This window comes from Engystomops pustulosus, chromosome 11, assembly GCF_040894005.1.
Source record: "Engystomops pustulosus chromosome 11, aEngPut4.maternal, whole genome shotgun sequence".
NCBI lineage: Eukaryota > Metazoa > Chordata > Amphibia > Anura > Leptodactylidae > Engystomops > Engystomops pustulosus.
In genome coordinates this window covers 40,085,282-40,111,531 of record NC_092421.1, presented here as the reverse complement: position 1 = coordinate 40,111,531, position 26,250 = coordinate 40,085,282, and the positions used below count along the sequence as shown (strand labels likewise).

At 41.0% G+C, this 26,250-nt stretch overlaps 2 long non-coding RNA genes across 2 annotated transcripts in view; one reads left to right on the top strand and one right to left on the bottom strand.

Annotated features, from left to right (window-relative positions):
* Positions 1-1,725: 1,725 nt before the first annotated feature.
* Positions 1,726-5,596, bottom strand: LOC140105718 (uncharacterized). The gene is made up of 3 exons (XR_011850627.1): positions 5,437-5,596; positions 2,177-2,251; positions 1,726-1,968 (listed from the first exon to the last, which is right to left on the bottom strand). It is a non-coding gene; the product is annotated as an uncharacterized lncRNA (long non-coding RNA).
* Positions 5,597-23,236: 17,640 nt separating this feature from the next.
* Positions 23,237-26,250, top strand: part of LOC140105820 (uncharacterized) — a 572,683-nt gene continuing 569,669 nt past the window's right edge. The window contains exon 1 of the long non-coding RNA XR_011850643.1: positions 23,237-23,295. This is a non-coding gene — a long non-coding RNA (uncharacterized lncRNA). The remainder of the gene's footprint in view (positions 23,296-26,250) is intronic.

The following is a 26,250-nucleotide window of genomic DNA, read 5'->3' as shown; positions in this document are numbered from 1 at the left end:
TGCAAATATGTTTTACAAATCCAACATATTCAAGTACAGTAGCAGATGTGAAAATGGGGTGATAAATGAACTGAACTTTAAGCCCAAACCCGACCCTGGAATGGGCTCCTAATATTTTAAGATCTACGAAGAGTCCAGGGTATTTTTGCAGATGTTGCTTTCTGCGAGTTACTAATCGCTCAAAAAGCTTTTAATTTAACTGGTTCCGGACCACCCACTGTAGATTAACTGTGGTGGTTCTGGTATTTGACGGCTCTGCTTTAGCATATTTATGCCGGAGCTTTAAAGGACATCTACCATCATGTCTCCTAGTAAAAAGTTCCTGCCTTCTCTCTAGGGTCCCCTGCAGCTGCCAAAATCACTCCTTAAAGGGCATCTACTATCAGTTTACTAGTAAGAAGTTCCTGAGGAACTTATTTTATTATAATTCTATATCCCGTGGAAATATAGAGTTATAAAAGTTATGCAAACTACTCTGGGGTACTGAGGCTATGATACCCAAGCACCTCAGGGAGCCTAGGATTTTGATGTATGCACCCCTACCGCCCACAAAACGTGGCTAGCACTCCCTGAGGCACTTGGGTGACGTAGCCTGAGTACCCCAGGGGAATTTGCTAAACTTTTATAGCTCACCATATAGAGTTATAATAAAAGAAGTCCTGAGGAACGATGTTCCTCAAACCAGTTTATCTATTCCAGAGGGAGCATATTTCCAAATGTAGACAGCAATGTTTCAATGTGGTTGTGTCTCTTCAGTACAGTGTAGGGGACTGGTTTAGCGGAGTGTGAGGCTTTTGATTAGGGTCAGGTATCATTCACATGTAATCTGTGCAGTGTACACTACGACATGATATGCTGAGAGTTTGACCTCCACTATTATGATGGTAATCCTTAGGATGCAGAATTATTATTGTGAACCCAAAAAATCCTCTTGAAACAAGTGGCTGCCCTCTTTGCATTGTTTTAAGGAAACACTCAAATGTTAAAACCCCTATGTTTGGGAGGGTTATCAGAACACCAGTAGAGGGCATTTTTTTTCCATTATTTTGACTGTGATGTTTTAGTTATTTTTTTCTAAAATGAGCACTAGTATATATTTTCTTATTTTTCTGACTAATGGTGGAATGAAACATTATCCCAACATGGTCACTCCCAGTATTCAGGAAAACTATTTTCTCTATTGACTTTGCTAAAACTTCAATGCCAAGGTCTGTCTGCCTTAGGGTCTGACAGCGGGAGACCTAGTCCTGCTCCTGCATTTAGCATGGGAGCACAATAAAACTACAGCAAAGTCAAAAGACATCACTGCAGCCTCGGGACCCACGTCTGCTGAAATCTACATTTGCAATTATTTGTCCCTCTGCACCACTTCCATCTTTTCAGAAATGAAAAAACTTGTTCCTTGAAATTTTTCACTGGAATAACAGAATCCCAATAGAAGTTGTGAAAATGAACACTAACGAAAGCCATAAAAAGCCAACCGACATTGATGCACATTTTTATGGACCTGTTAGTATTCCGTTATTATAGTTTACAGCCCTTCTGGCTTATATGCACAATTTTAGAAGTTGATTTTTAAAGGAAAACAAGTATAAGCAGAATAGTCAAATCAATGATCTATAAGTAAGTGTTACTGGTTTATCATGCTTGGTTTAGATGGTAGATTTCCCTAATGGGGGTCATGCTTTTCAACCATATTTCCCAATGTATAAATAAATTATAATGTAGTCTAAAAATTTTAGGTAAATTTATTAGGTAATTTTGGGTTGAGGAATTTGGAAAGAGATCCAGTATTTATAGTTATGGAATTTATCCAATTTATTTTCTCTCATATTGGTTATATAATATTATCTGATTGCTTATGTAACATCTTCTGGTTAGGTCTTCACTTAAATTTCATTCCGCCTTTCAGTTGACCGACTGCCTTGTCTCCGGCATCTTTTGCAGCTTGACATCCTTTGTCTATGGCTGGGATGGAAACAAATAAAAATAATATAATAAATAAACAAAAGTACATGACTATTTTTCATGCATACGCAGCACTGGAGACCTATTGCCTGACCTTATCAGATGATACCTGATATGTGCATATATATGGGGGCAGGAGGATGAAAATCCCACTCCAAGACTTTTGATATTGCACCAACTGCTAATTCTTGTGTTTTTGTATTCTTACCTTCTTGGGCAATTTTCTGACCCTCTTGTACACACTGGTTGGCAGTATCCTGGACAGTGTCTTTCCCTTGTTTCACTGCAATTAAATAGAATAGTTTATTTTGCTTTCTATAATATCCAAAGGAGCAAAGGGAATGCCACAAACCAATCCCTGACCTATGTTAAAGGCTTTTGCTCAGTTGTTGACTGATCTTTTTTTATATCTTGTATTTTATTGGGTTATCAAAATACAAAGAAAGGTACATGTACATTAGGTTAAAGTTAGAAAAAATGGCGTAAATACGGTTGAAAGGTAGATGTTTAATCAGAATAACAGGGATAAAAGAGAAAGTAGAAAAGAATACTTGAATAACAGCGCCTACTATGATTATATAGAATATGTTCCAGGAATGGGGATTGCTTAAGCACGGATTGTAATGTATGTGAATGCATTCTACGTTGAGATGGAAGTACTCGTTGTCGTGAATGATGTTTGTCATTTTGTGAATAGCTGATCCTTTATGTATGTCCAAAAATCATCATAACTAGCATCATATCTCGCAATGTAACACACAGGGATGTGCTATTGTTCGTATACAAGAACAATTGGAATATGAACTGTTGTTCACTCTCATGCAGTTCCCATTGGGGCTGATTTGGTAATCTGTGTGCACTATATAAATAAAGAAATTATTATTTTGTAAAAGACTCTTTTAAATGACCATCCAATTTTAAAAAAACTAACTTTTCTTTCTTTCCATTTTAATATTTGTTTTCGTCAACTACAAAAATGAAAGTTTTACATTACAGACTATAAGACCGTACTATTAGTTTATGGCTTTATGTAGAACACATAATGCGACATGACTCGAGGTCAATAATGATTCTTTGTAAAACCAGTATGGGAAAGTGAGTGCATGGGTTCAATGTGTACAGAATGCTGCTGGGTGTGGTGCCTGAGACTGTATTTCTGTGCATGACACCTGCTGGAAACCCCATTCATTCTGATAGGTGTGGTTCTACCAGCTCAGAAAGCATTAGACAAAATTAGAAATCCTCAGGGCACACGCTAATATGAGCAATTCTTTCCAGCCCATGGATGCAGCACAGTTCAGTGCTATGATGGTCCCTGAGCATTGTACCATGTTAAAGGGGACAGAAGCGCATACTTTCCTAGGCCCTCTTCCATCCTATGGATTTTAGAAGTGGATCCTCTAACCTGAGCCAAGATAAAATATCTTCTTCTATATGAATGACTCCTATGTAACGTGGGCTCAGAGGGTTTTCCATACAACCACATTTATCCTCTATCCTGTTCATGTAAGGGTGAATGCAGTCTAAGAGGTTTCCATTCGCTCCCATTCATACAGTTCTGATTATGTCAGTTTCTGTAGGACCATCATTCCTTACCACTAACGTAACTATAAGGGTCAATGCACACTAATGTATGGCAGACGTATATATGACCCCATATATGCCCCCCATAGTTGTCTATGGCGCCCGGGCTCAGTATGGTGAGCTCACTGTACTGTGGCTGCAAAAAAGACACAGCGTGCTGTAAGAACAGCCGTGCAACTCTATTCTCTATGGAGAGGGGAGGGGCAGGCAGCACTCGCTTCTCCTCTTCAGTGGGCCGTATGGCTGCGGGCGGGCACACATTATTGCGCATGAGCTCTAAAGGTTACAGTGGTTGTAGTTGTATCCGTGCCCATAAGCCAGGGACGCCCACAACATCTTTTATGACACTTAATCCCCAGTGATCCTACATTAATCAGTGATCATAAGTATATGTATAAAATGTTTTATGTGAAAATCCCTCCAACCCTGCATTTATATTGAGTATTAATGGTGAAGTAGCAGAATTTGAGAGCACAGGGCTCTTGACAAGAAGTATGTTTGGCTTCTCCATGGCACATAAAAGATAAATCATAACAGGCAGATTAATCGGATGTAGAGAAAATTTCACAAGTTGGGCACATATTTATTAGGCTAGATTCATACAAACCTATCGGGGATGTAAATAAGGCTGCAAATTTGTGGCAGTATATACGTCCCCCGATGTTGTATATGGTGCCTGGGCTCAGTACGGAGAGCTCGTTGTGTCCTCACTGTACCGTGCTGTGGCCGCAAAAAAAGATAGAACATGCTCTATCTTTGGCAGTAAGAATGGCCCGGGGGGGGGGGGGGGGACTTGTTCGTGTGAATGCAGCCTAATATATAGATCTAAAACACACCAAACATGCTCATGATGCACAGTTGCCTACCATGCACATATCAAATATACAATATAATGTAGATGGGAAGAGCGCTCCGGGCCCCTGTGCAACTATACACGTCAAATGTTTAGGCAATAAATAACCTATGTAGACCTTCTGGTTTTACACAACTAAACTCCTACTCATCACACTTTAGCTATTGTCAAGACCACTTCTTGCTACCAGTAGCTGGAAGCATTGTTGTTTGAATCCGTAGACTCAAAATTTGTCCTGATCATGTCCAATAGCGTCTTCTACCATATTCCACCATCATATTCTATGTGCATGGGCATGTTTTTTTTCCCAGTGAAGGTAGTAAACATTGGATCCTTGTACTATTCTAATCAAGGAAAATGTACCAGAATAGGATGTCCACTAGGTTTCTTAAAGGAAATCTACCATCAATATCAACCAAGGGCACTTGCTTATAGAGCCAGGCACCATGACTGTGGTAGTCTTGTTATATTTGTTATCCCTGACCTCCTTCCATCTAAAATCAACTTTTAAAATGATGCTAATGAGCCTGAAGAGATCTGAAGCATTACCAGAGCCCTTCCATGCTGCAGCTTCACAGGCTATAACACTGTCTCCCCCAACTCCCTCAATATCACAGCAGCACAGGAAGTTTCAGCACACCATGGGACGGGGAAGTGCTATGTGTTCACTGTAAAAGCCTGTGAAGCTTTTTTTTTCCTTAATGAAAGTTCAAACGTTAATTTTGACAAATGTATTACAAATATGAATTCCTTTTTTTCAATAATTTACACAGATCAATAAATTGCTATAGAGATCACAAAAAAGCAAAAAAAAATATCACTTTACATACATATTTATGAAAAATATACATACACTATCAATGCAATGTCAACATTTCAATTCTATCAGGATAATATAGTTCCATGTTTATAGCTAATGATGGGTGATAATATTACAAGTTATTTTCTATTAATTCCTGCACAACTGTTGGTAAACAGATACAACGTCCCTCTGTCTGTACAGAACAGTTAGATAGGTAAACACTTCTTACCTAGGTCACTTGTATTTAAATCCACTCCACCCCCCTTCTTGAGGAAAGACATTGTGACAGTGACTTGGAAATGACACAGCAGGAGCAGAAATAAACAATCTGTTTAGATGAGTTATCGGTGATGGGTTTTTATGTGAGGAGCGATGCCCCTCCTTGTGCCTGTCAGTAGGACACCCCCACTAGTCATGATGTTAACAGCTTATGGCATCTGTATGCTTGTCATAGTTCAGATATCAACAAGTGGCGGAATGAGGTTTTGAGCTGCATTGTTTTCTATTCCCCGGAGGCTGGGTAGACCTTTTCTACTGGAAAATTCCAGCCAGCTGCAGATGGGCTTGCCCCTGGCAGAAAATACATTATTGATAGCTCCATGTTTATCTGGTTTTAACAGTAGGTGGAAGGACACTGCCAATTCTTTAATTCTTTCAAATTTTAATAGTATTATTGCTCAGTAGTGACATATTACAGTGGAGGCTTACTACTGAAAAGTATAAAGAAATGATAGAACCTGCCTTACTATAGGTCCATATTGAAGATGCATTAAAGCCTATCTACCTTTTCTACAAATTCATGCCATTGTCAATAAAGTTTTCTTCCTTGTTTTCAAGTAAGTCTTAAAAATTTGATGTTCATAATGCCCGGTTTTAGTAGATTTAATACATGAATAGTAAATCACAGTTTTTGCAATTTGGATAGAAAGTCTACGCAGAGGATAGTATGAGCTGGGATTATACTGGATTGAGCTAAGGGGGTTTATTCCGACGTACATACACTGTACTTTTGTTCGTTTGTAAGGTTGGTTGCAAAGAGGCTATACATTATTTGTCTAAATCCTCTACTGTAAAGGATAACTAAAGATCAGCCATCGGTATACGTAATGCTGATCCTTCATAATGAAGAGTAATGTAGTGGGTGTGGACACATTGTTCTGCTGAATGGCTTTTACACGAGCCTCCTTCTTCTAAGGGTATTGTTTAAGGACTAATGCACACAGCCATATTGGGACTGTTATCTGGCTACACAGTTTGAGGACATATAATGGCCCCTGTCACGAACCCGACTCACCGGCGTTCACACACTGGGATAACTACTCTATGGAGTCCCAGAATTTAGCCCTTAAGCTCCGCCCACTTCCACAAAATGGCGTCCTTACGCTAAATTTACTCCACAGAATTTCCGCCCCAGCCAGTCCACTGCCACCACCCACGAGTTACTTATGCAAAGAAGGCCGTAGGCACCTCAACCACACAGACAATGCACCCTGATGATAACTCAGCACATGCACTCACTACTTACACGATATTACAATTCTAAATTCACACAGAACATGCAATCGCTTACTACATGGACTATGCTAATAATGACCTCTGGTAACGTGATTCCCTTTAGAGACTCAGATTCTTTAAGGCTACAAGCAGAGGCTTATTAAAAAGTTTTAATTTACATAAAAATGCAGTACACTCAAAGAATTAAATTGTCAGAGAAGATGAAAAAAAGGATTAAAAACAATACACATACAATACTTACAAACAGTTATGGAAGAAGAGACAAAAAAGTTCTTGCTAGTGGAATAGGAAGAAATTCTTTGGCCCGAGGACAGGGCATAAGCATCGATCCAGCCTTCTATTGTGATAGAATCCTCAGACTGAACACTACTATGTGGCTGCTTCATTAATTTAAGCCCAGGTGATTTTTTGACCCCCACCCCTGGCTGTGATGTCACTGTGAGGGGGAGTTTTCTATCCCCCTCCCATCAGTGAGCTACTTTTCGGTTCTGGGTTTTTATCAGAACCCCATAACTTTTGATTGGGAGATGACACAATTGTGCCATGGCTTCCAACCAAACGGGCATGTTATTCCCATTAACCCCATACCAAACTCGGGGTGTCTTAGCCTAATATCAGGGGTGTTCTGCTATTGGCTGCCTTCCATTGCAGCTAATGTTCTGATTTTCGGTCCAGAAGTGTGTCTAGACCCCATAACTGTCCTGTGTAACTTGGGACCTATAATTATGAATTATGTCCCAGTTATGGACAGCTATGATATTCCCCTTTGTCTGAATTTGGAGGGAAAAACATGCAGTCTGTGGCTTCTTTTCATCCCCCACTAGCTAGACTACTCTGGCCGAAAGGTGTTAATTTTACCACTTAGAAAACCATGCTTCTCTGATCAAACATAGACTCCCTGGGGTTTTACAACCACCCTGCCAGGCTCATCTTCTGGCTGGTCTTAAACAAATGGAGCCTAATGATTTATAACAGGCAGAATGAAACACAAAGAAAGAAAAAAAAATATATATATAACAAACTGTGGAGGAGTAATATTATTATCACAGCCCCCATTGAAGTCTTTGTACCTGGTCCTACCGCACTATGACGGTAGCCTGTATTGGTCCCCATAACTTATGGTAGTTGTATTGTTCTGTCAGGCCACTACCTATTAGGGAGGTCTTTTTTCTTTGAGCACTGACCTAGGATGGTCAGCCTGAGAAGGTGTCACAGGACAGGTCAAGGTGAGTGTAGAGAGTATTTGTAAAAAACGGTTATGTAGTCGTAGGATAGAACAGATGTAACAGGTCTGGAGGCAGGTACACCAGCAGAGGACAACATGGACTAAACTGGACTACGGAGAACAACTCTACAGGTAACTAAGTTGCTAATGGCTCAAATGCTTTCTGTGGGGTGATAGCCAGAGCATGTACTTGGGCCCTGGGGACACAACTGATAATGGTAGGCAATAGATAAAGGGCTATTCAGAGCCACGTGCCAGGAAGATTACTTTTTCTAATAAAGGACGATGGGTAATGTTAAATTTATTTTGCCAAATTCTCTCTTGTGTAGATGAACCTGAGGTGTTAACGAAGAACTTTAAAATATATTAAAATTGCATAGATAAAAGCAGAACTCTGTAACAGTAGCTGCAGGACTGTGAAAAGTTAAAATTATATTCAAGGATTGTAGCTGGACCCGTTCTTTGATCTGTATCAAATTGCTCCCCAGCCACTCCCAGATTTACGGGGCTGACACCTAACACTGTCTTCAGCTTTGTATGGTCAAAAGGCTGATACACACCCTTTAAATGGCTTCAGAAATATTTAGCAAATTGAATGTCATACCTTAAAACAATCTTTGTTATAATCTATCACTCTTAAAAGAGTAATATTGTATCTGAAATTTAATTTACCCCTTAACGACCAGGGGAGTGGCTTTGGTGGTCGCCCTTGCCATGCACTACCCATTAATTATGGTTCGGCCACCTCTTCGCCAGGTGGGTGCCAGGGCATGCACCAAGAGTTGCCACTTTTTCAAACCTTGTACTCCAGAAAACTCATGTACATAAACCCACAAAGTGCTTTGTGCGCAGAAGAGCTTGCTGCCATTGAAACACACACAGAATCTTTCCTAAAATGACAAATCACCAGGAAACATGTTTAGAAAACTTGTGAAGAGCCTACACCCTGCTGATTTTATCTATAGGGAGATATGGAAGCTAATGGTCTCCATTTTAAATATTCATTAAACTTTTAGAAAAGTAATGAATCTAGAGTTCTCAAAGTCCCAAATCCTGCCCCAGGATTAATGCCAAGACTTTCTTTTCTTAACTTTTTTTATTATGATTACGAAAATGAATAACTGGTATGCACATTCTTAAGATTGTTTTATTTGATTTATTACACTTTACGAAGATGTTCTAGACATTGCTCATTGAGTTACTACTGTTAATAAAATTATTTGGTTGTATATGTTTCCTTGTTCACCTAGCGGCAGGCACCAGTGATGTTATAACACATTTCTTTTGGGCCCAAAATTGGGGTCTATTGCAGAGCCGGATCTGCTTACTAGACGTCTGCAAACAGAGACCTTCTTAAGGAATTACTATTGATGGCTTATTCTCAGTATAGGCCATCAGTCATTGATCTGTGTTAGGATGACACCAGGCCCTTGCAAGATTAGTTGTTCGGTGTCATATAAATAAAGTGCATAAATAAACTGTGGATAGGAAACTCTTAAGCTTGGCACAACACGTTTAGCACTTCAACTGCTAGGTGTATTACTATATGTGATTCATCTGCAATATACATAAATTTCTTAAGTTGGTTGTTAATAAAATAATTTAACTGTGTGAATTCCCCATAAATATAGCCATGTTGTCCCTTTAGAAACAAGATATCTGTCTTTGGATACAACCACCCTAAGACTCTGGCGGTCCAAGGACAACAATCTTGTTTATAAGGGACAGTATGGATACATTTATGGGAGATTATATTGATACAGGCACATGTTTTCCAAATGAAAAAGTGTGTGTGTATAATATATATATATATAATATATATATATATATATATATATCTCTATATCTCAGATGAATTAAATGTAAATTCCCAGATGAGAATACCCATTTAACTCCTTAACGCAAAAATACGTTCCTGTACGTCCTGTTGCATAGGGGGGAGTATGAAGCGGGCTCACAGGCTGAGCCCTCTTCATACTCACCGGGTGTTTGCTTCATAATCAATCAACCCGATCAATCAGACATCTTTGGAGGATCTCCTGCTGGCCCCACAAAGCTCTGTGTACAGAGGGACACTGGTAAGAAGCTAAAATGATGCACATTTTACTTCTTGTCTTCAGGAGGCCAATATGATCGAACATTGTTGAAGAACAGGGAGCAATAAGTTACTGCTTTAATTTATGGTTGGCATAAATAAGAGGGGTTATGGGTTGCAGTTTGGGCACTCGGCCGCTAAAAGGTTTGCCATCACTGACCTAGGAGGTCTGAAAAATAGTAAAAATAAATAAAAGTTAAAGAAACCTAAAAATTAAAATCACCCTCCTTTCCTCCTGTCATATAAATATAAATAAACAGGAAAAATCAGATTAAGTATCACCGTGTCCTAAAATGCCCGATCAAAATATAATAACGTTTTTTCACTGTGTTTAACCATGTAACGGAAAATAGCACCCAAAGTCGCAAATTGCACTTTTTTGCCATTTTGAAAATATAAAAAATTCTATAAGTGATCAAAAGGTTGCAAAGTCGTAAAAATGGTAGCATTGAAAAGTCATCATAAGTCACAAAAAATGATCAAAAATCACAAAAAAATACACCACCCACAGCTCTGTACACCAAAGTATGGAAAAGTTATTAGCACCAGAAAACTGCAAATTGAAGAATTTTTTTGTACAGAAGATTTTAATTTTTGTAAATGTATGAAAACATCATAAAACCTGTACAAATTTGTTATCGTACTGATCCAAAGAATGAAGTAAACACGTCATTTGAGGCGCACAGTGAAATCCGTAAAATCCAAGCCCACAAGAAAATGGTGCAAATGCGGTTTTTCATCATTTTTTCATCAGAATTTTTTCCCGCTTCCCAGGAATATTAAATATTGTCACTTTGAGTTGCAATTTGTTACGCAGAAAACAAGCCCATACACAGCTCTTTACATGGAAAAATAAAAAAAAGTTTAGATATTTGAAGGTGGGGAGTGAAAAAAGAAACCACAAAAAACTAAAAAAGGGCCTTGTCCTTAAGGGGCTAAGGTAAATCTTTGACTCTTGATCGTAAGGTTGATTCTGAGCCTGTGTTTTGTCCTATTCCCGGTTCTGATCTTTGGCTCCAATCAGTTGGAAATTATTCATGTGTCAGGAATATATCGGTAACCAGAAGACTTGATGGTGCCTCTTCTGAACCCAGCACCCGAAGGATACACCTAATATATCAGTGGCACACCTCTTAAATTGTGCAACATGGCAGCCAGCGCAGGTGCGCCATAAAAGAGTTGCGTGCGCCACAATCCCAGCGCACACAATTATTAAATACCTGTGCAAGTTTTAGCCATGAAGAACAGGAACAGTCCGACTAAAGTGCGTCTTAGGGTGCATTCATATGCGGTATGCTCACAGTGCGACCATACCACCGTGTGCTGGAGAGGAGCAGGAAGTGGCGCCTCCTCCCTCCATAGAAAACAGCGGTGCACTGCAGCACACTCACAGAAAGATAGCATGCTCTATCTTTTTGCGGTGTGCGGCCCCTTGCGTCTTGTTGCGGGCTGAGCCCTCTTCATACTCACTGGGTGTTTGCTTCATAATGAAGCAGACACCTGTCGCTAACGCCCGTGATCAGTGCTAGCACCGATCGCAGGTGTTAACTCTTTGATCGCCGGCGGCATTAAAGAACCGGCGGCGCGTGGGCGCCGCCATCTTGGCTCCGATCATCACTCCCTGTGATGTCATCGGGGAGCGGCGATCTGTTGTCATGACAGCCTTGGGTTACACAAAGATCCGAGGCTATCATGATCTAGGCCAGTGATGGCAAACCTTTTAGACACCGAGTGCCCAAACTACAACCAAAACCCACATATGTTCCGCAAAGTGCCAATCTGACAATTTAAGCAGTAATTTATTACTCACTGCTCTTTCACAGGATTAAATTGTATAGGCACCTGAAGACACCAATACAGAAGAAGTTTGGGTTATCATTGTAGCTTCCTTCTAGGGTCCTGGGTTGCCTGGGACTGCAAGAGGCCTTGAGTCCTGTCTGGCAAACTCTGCCCTGGGATGATGGCAAGAGTGCCCATAGAGAGGGCTCCGAGTGCCACCTCTGGCACCCGTGCCATAGGTTCGCCACCACTGATCTAGGCTATCTATTACAATGTGCACATTGTAATAGATGGTATGCAAAATCCCCATATACTGCCATACTGTAGTATGGCAGTATATGGTAGGATCAATCAGACAACCTAGGGTTAAAGTACCCTAGGGAGTCTGAAAAATAGTAAAAAAAAAAAAAACATAATTTAAATCACCCCCCTTTCCCTAGAACTGATATAAATATAAATAAACAGTAAGAATCATAAACACATTCACAACGTCTGAAAATGCCCAATCTATGAAAATATAATAACGTTTTTTCACTGCATTTAACCTCGTAACGGAAAATAGCGCCCAAAGTCACAAATGGCATTTTTTTGCCATTTTGAGAAATAGAAAATATTCTATAAAAAGTGATCAAAAGGTCGCACAGTCCTAAAAATAGAAGCATTGAAAACATCATCAAAAGTCGCAAAAAATTACACCACCCACAGCTCTGTACACAAAAGTATGAAAAAGTTATTAGCACAAGAAGACGGCAAAATGAAATTTTTTTTTTTTGTACAGGAGGTTTAAATTTTTGTAAATGTATGAAAACATTATAAAACCTATACAAATTTGTTATCCCCGTGATCGTATTGACCCATTGAATGAAGTAGACTTGTCATTTGGGGTGCACAGTGAAAGCTGTAAAAACCAAGCCCACAAGAAATGGCATTTTCACTACATTTAGAATTTTTTTCCCGCTTCCCAGCACACGGCATATAATATTGAATACTACCACTACAAAGTGCAATTTTTTATGCAAAAAAATAAGCCCATACACAGCTCTTTACATGGAAAAATAAAAAAGTTATAGATTTTTGAAGGTGGTAAGTGAAAAATAAAAACGCAAAAATGAAAAAGGGTCTGGTCCTTAAGGGGTTAATAGAGATTTCTGAATTGACTTTTTTGGGGATCATTATTGTTTTTAATGAGATTTGAAATGTATAATATTAGAAACCCTGATACACTCACTGGCCACTTTATTAGGTACACCATGCTAGTAACGGGTTGGACCCCCTTTTGCCTTCAGAACTGCCTCAATTCTTCGTAGCATTGATTCAACAAGGTGCTGGAAGCATTCCTCAGTGATTTTGGTCCATATTGACATGATGGCATCACACAGTTGCTGCAGATTTGTTGGCTGCACATCCATGATGCGAATCTCCCGCTCCACCACATCCCAAAGATGCTCTATTGGATTGAGATCTGGTGACTGTGGAGGCCATTTGAGTACAGTGAACTCATTGTCATGTTCAAGAAACCAGTCTGAGATGATTCCAGCTTTATGACATGGCGCATTATCCTGCTGAAAGTTGGGTACATTGTGGTCATAAAGGGATGGAGATGGTCAGCAACAATACTCAGGTAGGCTGTGGCATTGCAACGATGCTCAATTGGTACCAAGGGGCCCAAAGAGTGCCAAGAAAATATTCCCCACACCATGACACCACCACCACCAGCCTGAACCGTTCATACAAGGCAGGATGGATCCATGCTTTCATGTTGTTGACGCCAAATTCTGACCCTACCATCCGAATGTCGCAGCAGAAATCGAGACTCATAAGACCAGGCAACGTTTTTCCAATCTTCTACTGTCCAATTTCGATGAGCTTGTGCAAATTGTAGCCTCAGTTTCCTGTTCTTAGCTGAAAGGAGTGGCACCCGGTGTGGTTTTCTGCTGCTGTAGCCCATCTGCCTCAAAGTTCGACATACTGTGTGTTCAGAGATGCTCTTCTGCCTACCTTGGGTGGCGATTTGAGTTACTGTTGCCTTTCTATCAGCTCGAACCAGTCTGCCCATTCTCCTCTGACCTCTGGCATCAACAAGGCATTTCCGCCCACAGAACTGCCGCTCACTGGATGTTTTTTCTTTTTCGGACCATTCTCTGTAAACCCTAGAGATGGTTGTGCGTGAAAATCCCAGTAGATCAGCAGTTTCTGAAATACTCACACCAGCCCTTCTGGCACCAACAACCATGCCACGTTCAAAGGCACTCAAATCACCTTTCTTCCCCATACTGATGCTCGGTTTGAACTGCAGGAGATTGTCTTGACCATGTCTATATGCCTAAATGCACTAAGTTGCCGCCATGTGATTGGCTGATTAGAAATTAAGTGTTAACGAGCAGTTGGTCAGGTGTACCTAATAAAGTGGCCGGTGAGTGTATATCACTCATTTTTAAATCTCCACCCCTCAAACTATCAGAAACATAAGAGCAACATTTCTTCATCGTATAAATTGCAGCACAGGAAAGGAAAAAATTAACATTGATTCTCGGCTGAATTATCACACAAATGCCTAAGGTTGCCATGCACCCTGAGTGTCGGCGCATGTGCGGCTTTACTGCTTCCTGCTTCCGCACATGGCACCCGTAGGCATTTGTGTGATAATTCAGCTGACAGCCGGATGACGTAGGGAAAGTAGGTGTAGGCAAGACTCAGACTCGCAGATATGTATACGACCACCTCGACTCGCTAGACTCTCTGCCGGGATACCAGGCAGAGAATAAATGTAAATTTTTTCCTTTTCTGTGCAGCGATTTTATACGATGAAGAAAGGTTGCCCTTCTGTTTCTGAGTGGAGGGTGGAGATTTAAAAATGAGTGATATATAAGGGTTTCTAATATTATACATTTCAAATCTCATTAAAAACAATAATGATCCCCAAAAATATAGTATCAATGTTATTTTCTTCCTTTTCGGAGCAGAGATTTTATTAGCTGAAGAAAGGTAGCACTTATGCTATAAGGGCTCTATGGGGACCTGCCTGCAACTCAATTTTTTCAAACAACGGTGACAGGTTCCCTTTAACATCTTCAGAGTAATTAAAGCAAAATGGAGGTGAAATTTAGAATGGTCTGATTTTGTCACTAACACATTCATTTAGGACCTAAAATTCCAAAAGATAACCCATCTTAAAATTTGTTATGCAATTTCTCCTTAATACGGAAAGAAACCACATGATGACGTTAAATGGCGCACAAGGGATTAGCCAGTTCTGCCCTTTTGAATTTAGGGCAGGACCTTTCAGGCATTTTCCAGTCTTCGTTCAGGCCCCAGGTTGGCTCTGATCGAAGCCCCCAAAAATGCTTTGTTGGGTGCTGATCGAGCAGGGACTCTCCCTGCAGCCATTAAATGCCTCATGCCGTAATTGTATGTCCAGGAGCAGCTACAAGAAGAGCCTGTGCCAAGGGCATCTGTGGCGCCCCGTCCCATTAGGCCGAAGGTACTGAACCTCTGCTTGCTGTACTTCTTAGCTTCTCTAAGCTTCTCTGAGACTCGGGCTCCCCTGTCTGTCTTCTCTAAGACTTGCATCAATGGCTGCTGTCTCCCACAGTCTGCTGCCTGTGGTGTACTCCTGACCAATTAGGGAAGGCGCACCTGGACTGGTGAATGTGTTTTCTAGCTACTACAGGGTTAACTTGGCACTTTATTGAGCTGGGTGTTGCTAGAGAGTTTTCTCCTCCTCTCTCCTTCTCCTTCCTGTTTCCTGGCTTTATAAGGGGCTGTCATCTACTCCTCTTCCTCTTTGATCTGCGGCACCAAAGCAGTCCTGCCCTCCCTCCAAGTTGCAGTTTTATGTTGTACTGTTAACATTTTCTCAGTTTTATAGTCCTCAAGTCACAGATGGCGGTGAAAAATGGACAGAGAATGAATGCGCTGCTCGTCTGGCCGACTTGTCATCTGGGAGTCCAGATGGGCATAGTGCAGTCCGAGCCGATTTTTTTTTTTTTTTTTTGTGGAGTTTTAGGTACAAATGTGTATGGTGTTGAGATTTCTGAGTTATAAAAGGAAGTGAACAATGGAGAAATAATGAAATGCCGCTTTGCTTGGCTGGCCGATTCGTCATCTGGGAGTCCGGATGGGCATAGTGCAGTCCGAGCTGTTTTTCTTGTAGAGGGTTACATAAAATCGTGTATAATGTTGATATTTCCGTTTTTTATAAGGAAGTGAGAAATGGAGGAATAATGTAATAAAGCTTTGCTCGTTTGTCTACTACTCAGACTTCTGACTGACTCTTAACTCCGCCCTTCTTCTTTCCACAATCCTTTGTATAACAAATCCCACATATAACAATTAAAGGTATATACACAGTACATTGCCATTGCTGTAGGACCCAACATTTTACACGAAAAAAAATAGTGCTGAAAAACTCTGCTTGTGTTAGAGAGACATAAGGACAGGGCTCTTTGATCATGTGGGAATACAAGGGGCCCGTATACTATCCCTGTACTGGAGCCCTCTGCTGTCTGTGTCCATTGCTGGAATGTTCAGAACACAGTAGAAACATTGCATTGATGTTGCACTTTTGCATATTTTTTTTTCCTGCAAAAAGCACCAAAATGCCAACCCTGTGAGAAAAATAACTAGGGTACTGTAGTGATACATTTTTTAGATACATTTTTTTTTAAATTCATTTTACTATAGGCATATTAACCCTTAAGCCCCTAACGACCTGGCCTTTTTTTTGTTTTTTTCGTTTCCATTTATCACTCCCCACCTTCAAAAAAGTTAACTTTTTTATTTTTACACGTAAAGAGCTTTGTGATGGCTTATTTTCTGTGTAAAAAAATTGCACTTCATAGTGATGGTATTTAATATTCCATGCCATGTACTGGGAAGCAGGAAAAAAATTACAAATGCAGTGAAAATGGTGAAAAAACGCATTCACGCCATTTTCTTGTGGGCTTGGATTTTACAGTTTTCACTGTGCGCCACAAATTTCTTGTGTCCTTTATTCTTTGGGTCAGTATGATTATGTGGATACCAAATTTGTATAGGTTTCATAATATTTCATACATTTACAAAAATTAAAACCTCCTGTACACAAATATATTTTTTTTATTTTGCGGTCTTCTGGCACCAAAAACTTTTTAATTCTTTGGTGTACAGAGCTGTGGGTGGTGTCATTTTTTGCAACTTTTGATGGAGTTTTCATTGCTATAATTTTTAGGACTGTGCAACCTTTATTATCACTTCTTACTGTATTTTTTTAAAAATTTTCAAAATGCCAAAAAAGTTCCATTTGCGACTTTGGACACTATTTTCCGTTACGGGGTTAAATGCAGTGAAAAAACATCATTATATTTTGATCGGGCATTTTCGTACACGGAGATACCTAATGTGTTTTATGATATTTACTGTTTATTAATATTTATATCAGTTCTAGGGAAAGGATGTATATATGTATTCTTGGATTTACTCCTTGAAAGTGTCTATGTGTGGTCAGGCTCCGGACTAGTCCGCTTGCACCAGTATTGGCAGTGGGGATTTTCCTCCTCTTTCATTACAATGTGCTCATAGCACTATTCAGAAGACCCGAGGCTGTCATGACACTGGATCGTCCCTTCCCGATGACGTCACGAGGAGCGACAATCCACGGCAAGATGCTGACGATCAGTGGGAAAACACAGACGAACGGTGCAATATGCAGCAAAGACTTATGGCATGCGTCGGCAAGGGCTTAAAGTATATCTTCCATTAGATCACATGATGGTAATGACTATTACCTCCCCATCCTGTCCTTGTGTGTCCCAAGCTTCATTTCTTCTATCTTTGTATGGCCGCATTTCTGTAAAAAATAAGATGTGCAAATTAGCCTGTGGTGCTCCTGAGAGCACTAAAAGGCTCCTCTGTAATGTAATTTATGCTCACTGTGGGGCCATTCCAGTCACAGATCGAGTGGAGCTTGATAATGCTCTGCAGCACCATGGTGCTCTCACAATGCGGCTGGTGCTGCCCCAGGCTGAGCCTAAATTATATTACAGTATGAGACTGATGGTGCTCCGCAGAGCACCTCGGCTAATTTGCAGAAATGCGGCCATACAAAGATATAAGAAATGAATCTTAAGACACAGGGACAGGATGGGGATGTATGCAATAGTCATCTACCATCAGGTAATCTGATGGTAATGTCCTTTATTCTCACAGCCTTAAATGTTTTCAAAGTACGTATGCGTGTGGTCATCAGTTGTAGGGTCTAGTCTCCCTTCAGTTAGTGTATCCAGGGTAGTGTCTGTCCCTCTGATGATCTGGTGTTCTTGAGTCCCTGGGTAGGTGGTGAAGTGTAATAGGCAAGGGGAAAGTGGGACGGTGGCTCCATTTGAACGATCTGCTAGATGTGGCATACTACAGGGGGCTGGCTGGCAATCAAACCAAAAGAAAAAGAGGTTCCACAACAAAAATGATCAAATATGAATAAATTTTATTGTAGAAAAATATAGTAAAAAGATTACAAATATGTACTGACTAATGGACAACTGTGCACAGGAAAGATATGCCCCGGCACTAGACAGCGTGGGCTACAGCTATATACAACATTTTACACAGTGGCAACATCCAAACTGCATGATAGAAGTAATGGCATTAAATATCATGCCATCATGCCCGGGTGAGAGGTATGTACAAAAATCCAAGGTATGGGATTGTACACAGAATGGACACAAGAGAAAGTATATACAATGTATGAGAACAAGATAGACCGCTGATGATCATGAAATAAACAAAGGAGTCCGAATATCCTCACCCATAATAAAAATGAGCCCCGCTGGCTGGCTATATACTGGAGGCTGTGATCAATATATTTTCCACCCTCTGCTTATACTGGAGTCAATAAGGGTTCTTGGATTATAATCGGTGCAGCGCGGACACCATGTTTCTCCTATTGTCTGTCACCATGGTTCCGATTTTCAGTTGTCGCGGAGAAAGCCACACATTGATTTCTTCTTGCATGATGTGGAGCAGTTCCTCCCCTGTGTGACTTCGTTCGCCCAGGCAAACCAGGTGTAGAACTGCGTGACACCGCTGTGCCCTGCACATGTGGTATGATGGAGCAGTACTTGTGGAGGCTGAGGTGGTAGTGGAGAAGGAGGAGGAGGCGGACACTGGCGCAGGAGCAGCAGTTTGACAACGTGGAGGAGAAAGCGCCGTCTCTTGTACTGGACCTGTACTGGCCCTGACCATAGTTAGAGACCGGGACCGGGAGATGATGTCAAAGACAAACAGCTCCCTTCGGCAGAGGTGCTGGAGACTTGACTTGCTGAAACGACATGTGTGCCACTAGGTGCTGCTGCTGTTGCTGCACCTGCAGGATGGACCACATCTGACACCCGTTTCTCCCAGGCCATTGGATGGTGACGCTGCATGTGTTGGCGCAGGGCCGCTGACCTGCTCTTGGGCCATGCCTACTAATTGTTGTATCTGAGGAACCCAAGGACTCTTGGCTGGGTTAGTCAGATGTTATATATTTGGAATTGGATGACCTAGTCAACCATTCAACAACCTCTGGGTTGTTTATCAACACACTGCCACTAGATGACAAACAGCAGTCCTGGCCTCACAGAGTCACCCCTGCTGCGACATCCTCTTACTGTGCTGCCACCTCTGCCTGCTCCACCTGCCACCTTTCTGTCTGACATAGTGGTTTATAAACTATGTGGATTTCACACGTAAATCTGGCTGTAAACTATAGCCCAAAAAAGGCATGGCAATGTGTGTTATACAGATACCCCACAACTGACACCCAGTGAGAGGTCCACAAATCACTACAGCAGTTGCATGAATGTCAAACAGATTTCTTCCTATTCGATTTTGTCACTAAATAGAACTGCTATATGGGGTATGCAGATCCCCCTTAAAGAACCTCCAGGGATTGCAGCAAGAATCGTCAATACACAGTAGAGTAGCAGCAGCTACATGAAGTGTGAAGTGCCAAAATGGAAAATGGCTGGTTTTATAGGGCTGTGTGACATCACATAAGCCTGCCGGTCGCTGATTGGCTTACAGGTCTGCAGATTTCATTGAGGGTGTTCCTTTCTCCTTCCCAGAGTTCTCTGCCCCATGTAACACGTTGTGCTAGCACCCATTTAGCTGAAAAAAGAGGGGGGGGGGGAACCTTCGTTCCCACGAATCAGCATAAACTTCGGTTAGAATTTCAGGAAAAATTCGATTCATCACGAAGCCGAAGTTAGAATCATTAGAATCGATTCGCCCATCTCTAACTACTACTCCAATCCTGTATATGTAGACACAGTACAGTACTACTACTTCTATCCTGTATATATGGGCACAGCACAGTACTTCTACTCCTATCCTGTATATATGGGCACAGCACTGTATTACTTACTCCTATCCTGTATATATGGGGACAGCACAGTAGTACTACTCATATCCTGTATATATGGACACAGTACAGTACTACTACTCCTATCATGTATATATTGGTATAGCACAGTACTACTACTCATATCCTGTATATATGGACACAGTACAGTACTACTACTCCTATCATGTATATATTGGTATAGCACAGTACTACTACTCCTATCCTGTGTATATTCGCACAGTGCTACCACTCTTATCCTGTATATATGGACACAGCACAGAACTACTACTCCTATCCTGTATATATGAGGACAATACAGTACTACTACTCCTATCCTGTATATGTGGGCAAATCACTGCACTACTACTCCTATCCCGTATATATGGGCACAGCTCGGTACTACTACTCCTATCCCGTATATATGGGCACAGCACAGTACTACTACTCCTATCCTGTATATACGGGCACAGCACAGTACTACTACTCCTATCCTTTATATATGGGGACAGCACAGTACTAGTACTCCTATCCTGTATATATTAGTACAGTGCTACCACTCCTATCCAGTATATATGGACACAACACACTACTACTCCTATCCTAAATATATAAATATGCAATGCCCCCCCCCCCCTTTATTATACTGTGTATATCTTCTAGTGGCCATTAATTATATTTATTCCTGCAATGGAGTCTCTTACATGTAGTCCCTTACTACTGTGCTTCCCTTTAATATATATAGTCTGCTAGTTGAAAATAATAAAATTCACTCACCTTTAGCAGCGCTCCTGCATCCTCCGCTTCTCCTCTTCCTGCAACACTGGAACTGACAAGAACAAGACGTGCGGCAGCGTGAGTGCCGTGAGTGCATCATCACGCTGCCGCGCATCAGGGGACACAGTGCGACGCGTGCCGGGGAAAAAACCGCCCACGTCGCACGCACGTCAATGGCTGCTCAATTATCAGAGATAGTGCTCATTGTGGCCGCTTACGGCCACATCGAGTACCCGTGCTGTCATTCACTGGCAGGGGCCTCAGATCGGCATGGAGGCCCCTGCTGTAGCGGAGGTATCGGGGGCCCACCGGATTATTTACCGGTCCTCCGGTGGGCCAGTCTGACCGTGCGCCTTATAGTCCAGTGCACCTTATATATGAACCAAACTTGGACAACAGCTGCCTTGAACTGTGCACAGTTCTGCCACCTGCTGGTCATTCATCCTTATAATCAGGTGCGCCTTATAATCCGGTGCGCCTTATATATGAACCTAGACGTTTTAACAGGCATTTCTTGATGGTCGGCCTTATAGTCCGAAAAATACGGTATCTATTTATTTGTTACTATTCCTCCAATGGCTCAATTTATTTATTTATCCATCAATCAATTACACCAAACACATACCCCCAAGGCATAGAGATCACATAAAAGAACGTCTATTAATCTGTGTATATTATATGTGTATATATGTATGTATATATATATAGATAATATATATATGTGTGTTTTTATATTTTATAATTAATACTCATTTATTTTCATCATTTTGTATATTTACCCTCTATGACATTTTAAATAAGCACATTCAATTCATTGCTTTTAATTATAGAAAAATATATGAATATATAAATAATAATTATTTACTATAAGCTAGATAATATTTTTAATAGTTTAATTGTCGTACTTTATGTGAATTACATTTTTTTTTTTTTAAATTTACTTGGATATATATATCACCGTTTTGACAATGCCATTGTCAAAACCCTACAGATTAGCCATTAGAACCATAGAGCTACAACCCACTGTTACAAATAGTTTAATCCATAATCCTTAATCAAGCTCATTGACTACCCCCATATACGGGGCATCTTTTTGTTTTTTGTGATATTTTCCCATGAATTATAATTGGTATTTTTAGACCTGAGGAAGCACCAAAATAAGGTGCAAAACACGTTGTCTTGTTTTTACCCGTCTTGACATAAACGAATCCTACTGCGAAAGAACAGACTTTGCCAGTGCTATCTATTTACGTCCATTTTTCCTAATAGCGGTACGTCGCATGATGCATCACCATACATTCAGTTCGGCACAAGTTAATACTTTGTAGCCCCACCTATGCTGTGATTACAGCTGAAAGACGCTTGGGGTATCACTTCTCTATCAGATTTGCACATCAAGAGACCGAAATTCCTGGCCATTTTTCTTTGGAAAACAGCTCAAGCTCCATAAGATTGTTTGTAAACAGCAGCTTTTAGTTCTTTCCAGCTTATTGGATTAATGTCTGGACTTTCACTTTTTTCGTTGTAGCCTTTGCTTTATGTTTGGGATCATTGTCTTGTTGGAAGATAAATCGCCGTCCCCGTATACGGTCCTTTACAGACTTTAACAGGTTTTCTTCCAGAATGGTCCTGTATTTGGCTCCTTGCATCTTACCATCAATTTTAACCTGTCCCTGCTGAAGAAAAGCAGGCCCAAACCATGATGCTGCCCCCACCATGTTTGACAGTGGGGATGTTGTATTATTTGTCATTGTGGCCAAAAAGTTTGACTATGACCAGAACAATTTCTTGCACATGAGAAACTGATTTCTTCTTGCCACTCTTCCATAAAGGCCACATTTGTGCAGTGTACAACTAATTATTACTATTACTAACATTATTAGATATCTGTAAGTTTTTAGTGTTAACCTGATGATTTTCTTAAGTATTATTGACAAACCCTACATAACTTTCCAGTTTTTACTTGCATTGAAAAAATGTGCAATTCCAGAGTGACTGGAACCTTCTGGCAGCATTTTGTCCAGATGAAGGCTAAAGGGGTGACCCTGTTATAAATGCTTACACAGGTTTATTCTATAGTTGTCAAAACAATAGAATGCACATTACAATAAAGTCAGTTTTCTCCCTCAGTAGCAGCGGCATTAGGGGTCCAGGGCCGCGTAGATTGATTTATGGCTGGAGGCCACTGGGAAATCGCTGCAATAATTAATTGTTTTGCATCTTTAATACACAAATAAAAAACAAAATAAATAACCTCTGCATGACTCTCTGAATTTTGAAGGCATCCACTGGAGACTGAATGGAAGAAGCTGGAGAAGGAGGATCTGTAACCACAGGAGAAGTAAGGACTTTATGTAGGGCACTAAATATTTATATTTAACAAGACTAATAACTCTAGCGAATGCCAAAAATACCGCACACAGGAGGCATACCATAGATATAGGTAAATCACATTGCCAGAATTGGAAAATAATTATATCACTAGATGACTGCAGTGATAATGGCTATAGAGCAGAGCTTCTTTGATCATGGTGAGAGGTTAAAAGCAATGTTAAGGTCATTAAATGGTGGTGTGATAACCAGGGACACAAGAATCCCTCGAATGGATAATGTATAAGTATCAGATGTCGTGTCTTTCATATTATCAATTAAATTCGGTTTTCGACTGCAACAAAATATAAATCATCAGATTACCAATTGATTCCTATATGAATTATAGTATCAAGGGCAATAAATTGCATAAGGAGATGGGCCATGTTTCAAACTCTTGGTGGTTTATCCCCCAATAACAAAACTTAGGGTTTTAGGGCTATGTTAAGTTTCAACATTGAGTAGATAAATCACAAGTAGGTGTAGTCAAAGCAACTGGTAGATTGGGGGCATGTGGGGATAAGAAAGGAATTACATTTGTTGATGTGTTGTGTTGAAGTTCTGCAGCAGCTGAGGTGTCTTGTATGTAGGTTTATTGCAGTTGCAGCACATATCTTGATCTGCAGTAACATAGATGCATATTCTGCATGCTGTGCACTGGACTGATTAACTTAACATATAGAACAACCAGTCAGTGACAACAGCTCCCCATCCCCTTCTCTGACAACACACAGGTCCCCATCCCCTTCTCTGACAACACACAGGTCCCCATCCCCTTCTCTGACAACACACAGGTCCCCATCCCCTTCTCTGACAACACACAGGTCCCCATCCCCTTCTCTGACAACACACAGGTCCCCATCCCCTTCTCTGACAATACACAGGTCCCCTTCCCCACCTCTGACAACACACAGGTCCCCATCCCCTCCTCTGACAACTCACAGGTCTTCGTCCACTCCTCTGATAACACATGGGTCCCAATCCTCTCCTCTGACAACGCACAGGTCCGCGTCCACTCCTCTGACAACACACAGTTCCCCATGCCCGCCCCGCTTGCTACAGACAGGGTCCCCTTATCTCATCCTCTTCTCAAGCTGTACTCCATCCTGGCAGTCCTGGGACCACAACTTCCTTGTCCTGGGGAGGTCTGGCCTCGCTCTAACCAATGAAAGCTGCAGAATGTTGCACAGAGGAGCCCAAGGCTCGGACAGGGCTCTGCAGCAGAGAACAGGCTGCCTGCACTGCCATCCCTTCTCTGGATCTTTTAGCGAGGGACGGCAGTGCAGGAAGCCTGTGAGGAGGGAGACCAAAATCATCTGCCCAGACAGTGTAGAACCACCCGGCCCAACCACAGCACTGCACAGCGTGTAGTGAGGGAGGGAAGGAGTGGACCTATTTGCTGTTTTAGATCCGTGGCCCACCGGAAATATTCCATGTAAACTCTATGGTCAGTTACAATTACAGACGCCATGTAGTCTGATCCTGCAGTCATATGTTTCCCAATGAAGTTAGCGAGTCCTTCCATGTACTGCGCTGACACATGGGCTTGCTCTGATGGAATCTTTGTAAATCCATCTTTTTGGATCTCATTAAAGACTTTTCATACAGGCGTTCCCCTGTTTTAGGGTGATATGCAAATAACAAACGTTGAATTTACAAAAGAGAAAACTGTGCAGTTTGAGTGGTCCAACCTACAGTACACACTGGTTATCTAACCTATCCAAAATGTAATGATTTTTCAGAATTATTTATTTTGATGACCTTAGGATCTTTGTTATCTGTGAATACTTTTTGAGATGCTTATTGTCGAGATGATAATGATTTTCTATCCCATTTGATAGGTAAACCACAGTAACTTTAAACTTTTATTTAGACACTAAGGCTACATTCACGCAATGTATGCCCGCCGTACCGTAGTGAGCGCTGCTCACCCCCGCCCCTCTTCATAGGAAGATATAGCGCACGGCGCCGTATCACAGGAAAAGATAGGACATGTCCTATCTTTTCCCGGGCTATGGAGCAGTATGGTGCCTCATGTGTGCTGCACCGTACCGCTCCCGTACAGGGCCGTGAGCCCATAGAAGTGTATGGGGGACATATATCAGCTGTATATACGTCCCCCATACATGTGTGTGAATGTAGCCTAAGATGGTATTTTAGTAGCCACTAACTTGTCTGCTTGAGAGCTGAACCATCCGTACTGCTAATTGAAAGAGATGAAGATAGATCTAAAGATAAAGTATAAAGATAAAGTGTAACTTCTAGTTACTGGAATACCCGTGTAATATAGTTTATACGGTTGAAAAAAGACACTTGTCCATCAAGTTCAACTAAGGAAGGGAAGGGATTGGATGAGGAAGGGATTTAGGGGAAACAATTCTACATAACAAATATGGGATAAATATTTCCAGTCTTTTTATTTTACGAATACATCTATACTTGGCACTGATTGGGTTAATATCAATATTTCAGTCTCGTTATACAATGGTCTTGCCTTTCCCTTTAGCAGTTACAAAATGAAAACAAGCAGCGGCATTCCTCCCCGGTGAATCATCCCTAATCTGTATTTGATGTCTGTCTCATTGACTCCACAAACTGTATATGCAGCAATAACAGAGACACTCGCTGTCTGTTCACACTAAACTCGCCCAGTATTCCATGTATGCCTGCAAGAATGCGTTATTAAACAGCAATGTTACACATTATTAATAATTAATATACAAACACAGGAAACATTGATGGTTTTTAATAAATTTTTTTTTTTACTGTTAAAAACTCTTCAAGATTTAGTAGTCCCCTCCTACTTTGTGCTGCCTTCAATTGACTTCTGTACCATGTTGCCTAGAAACATAGTTCTACTATGTTTTACACATCATGTTTCAGGAGTGACCACTCAAAATGAATATCACACTCCTGACTGTAACTT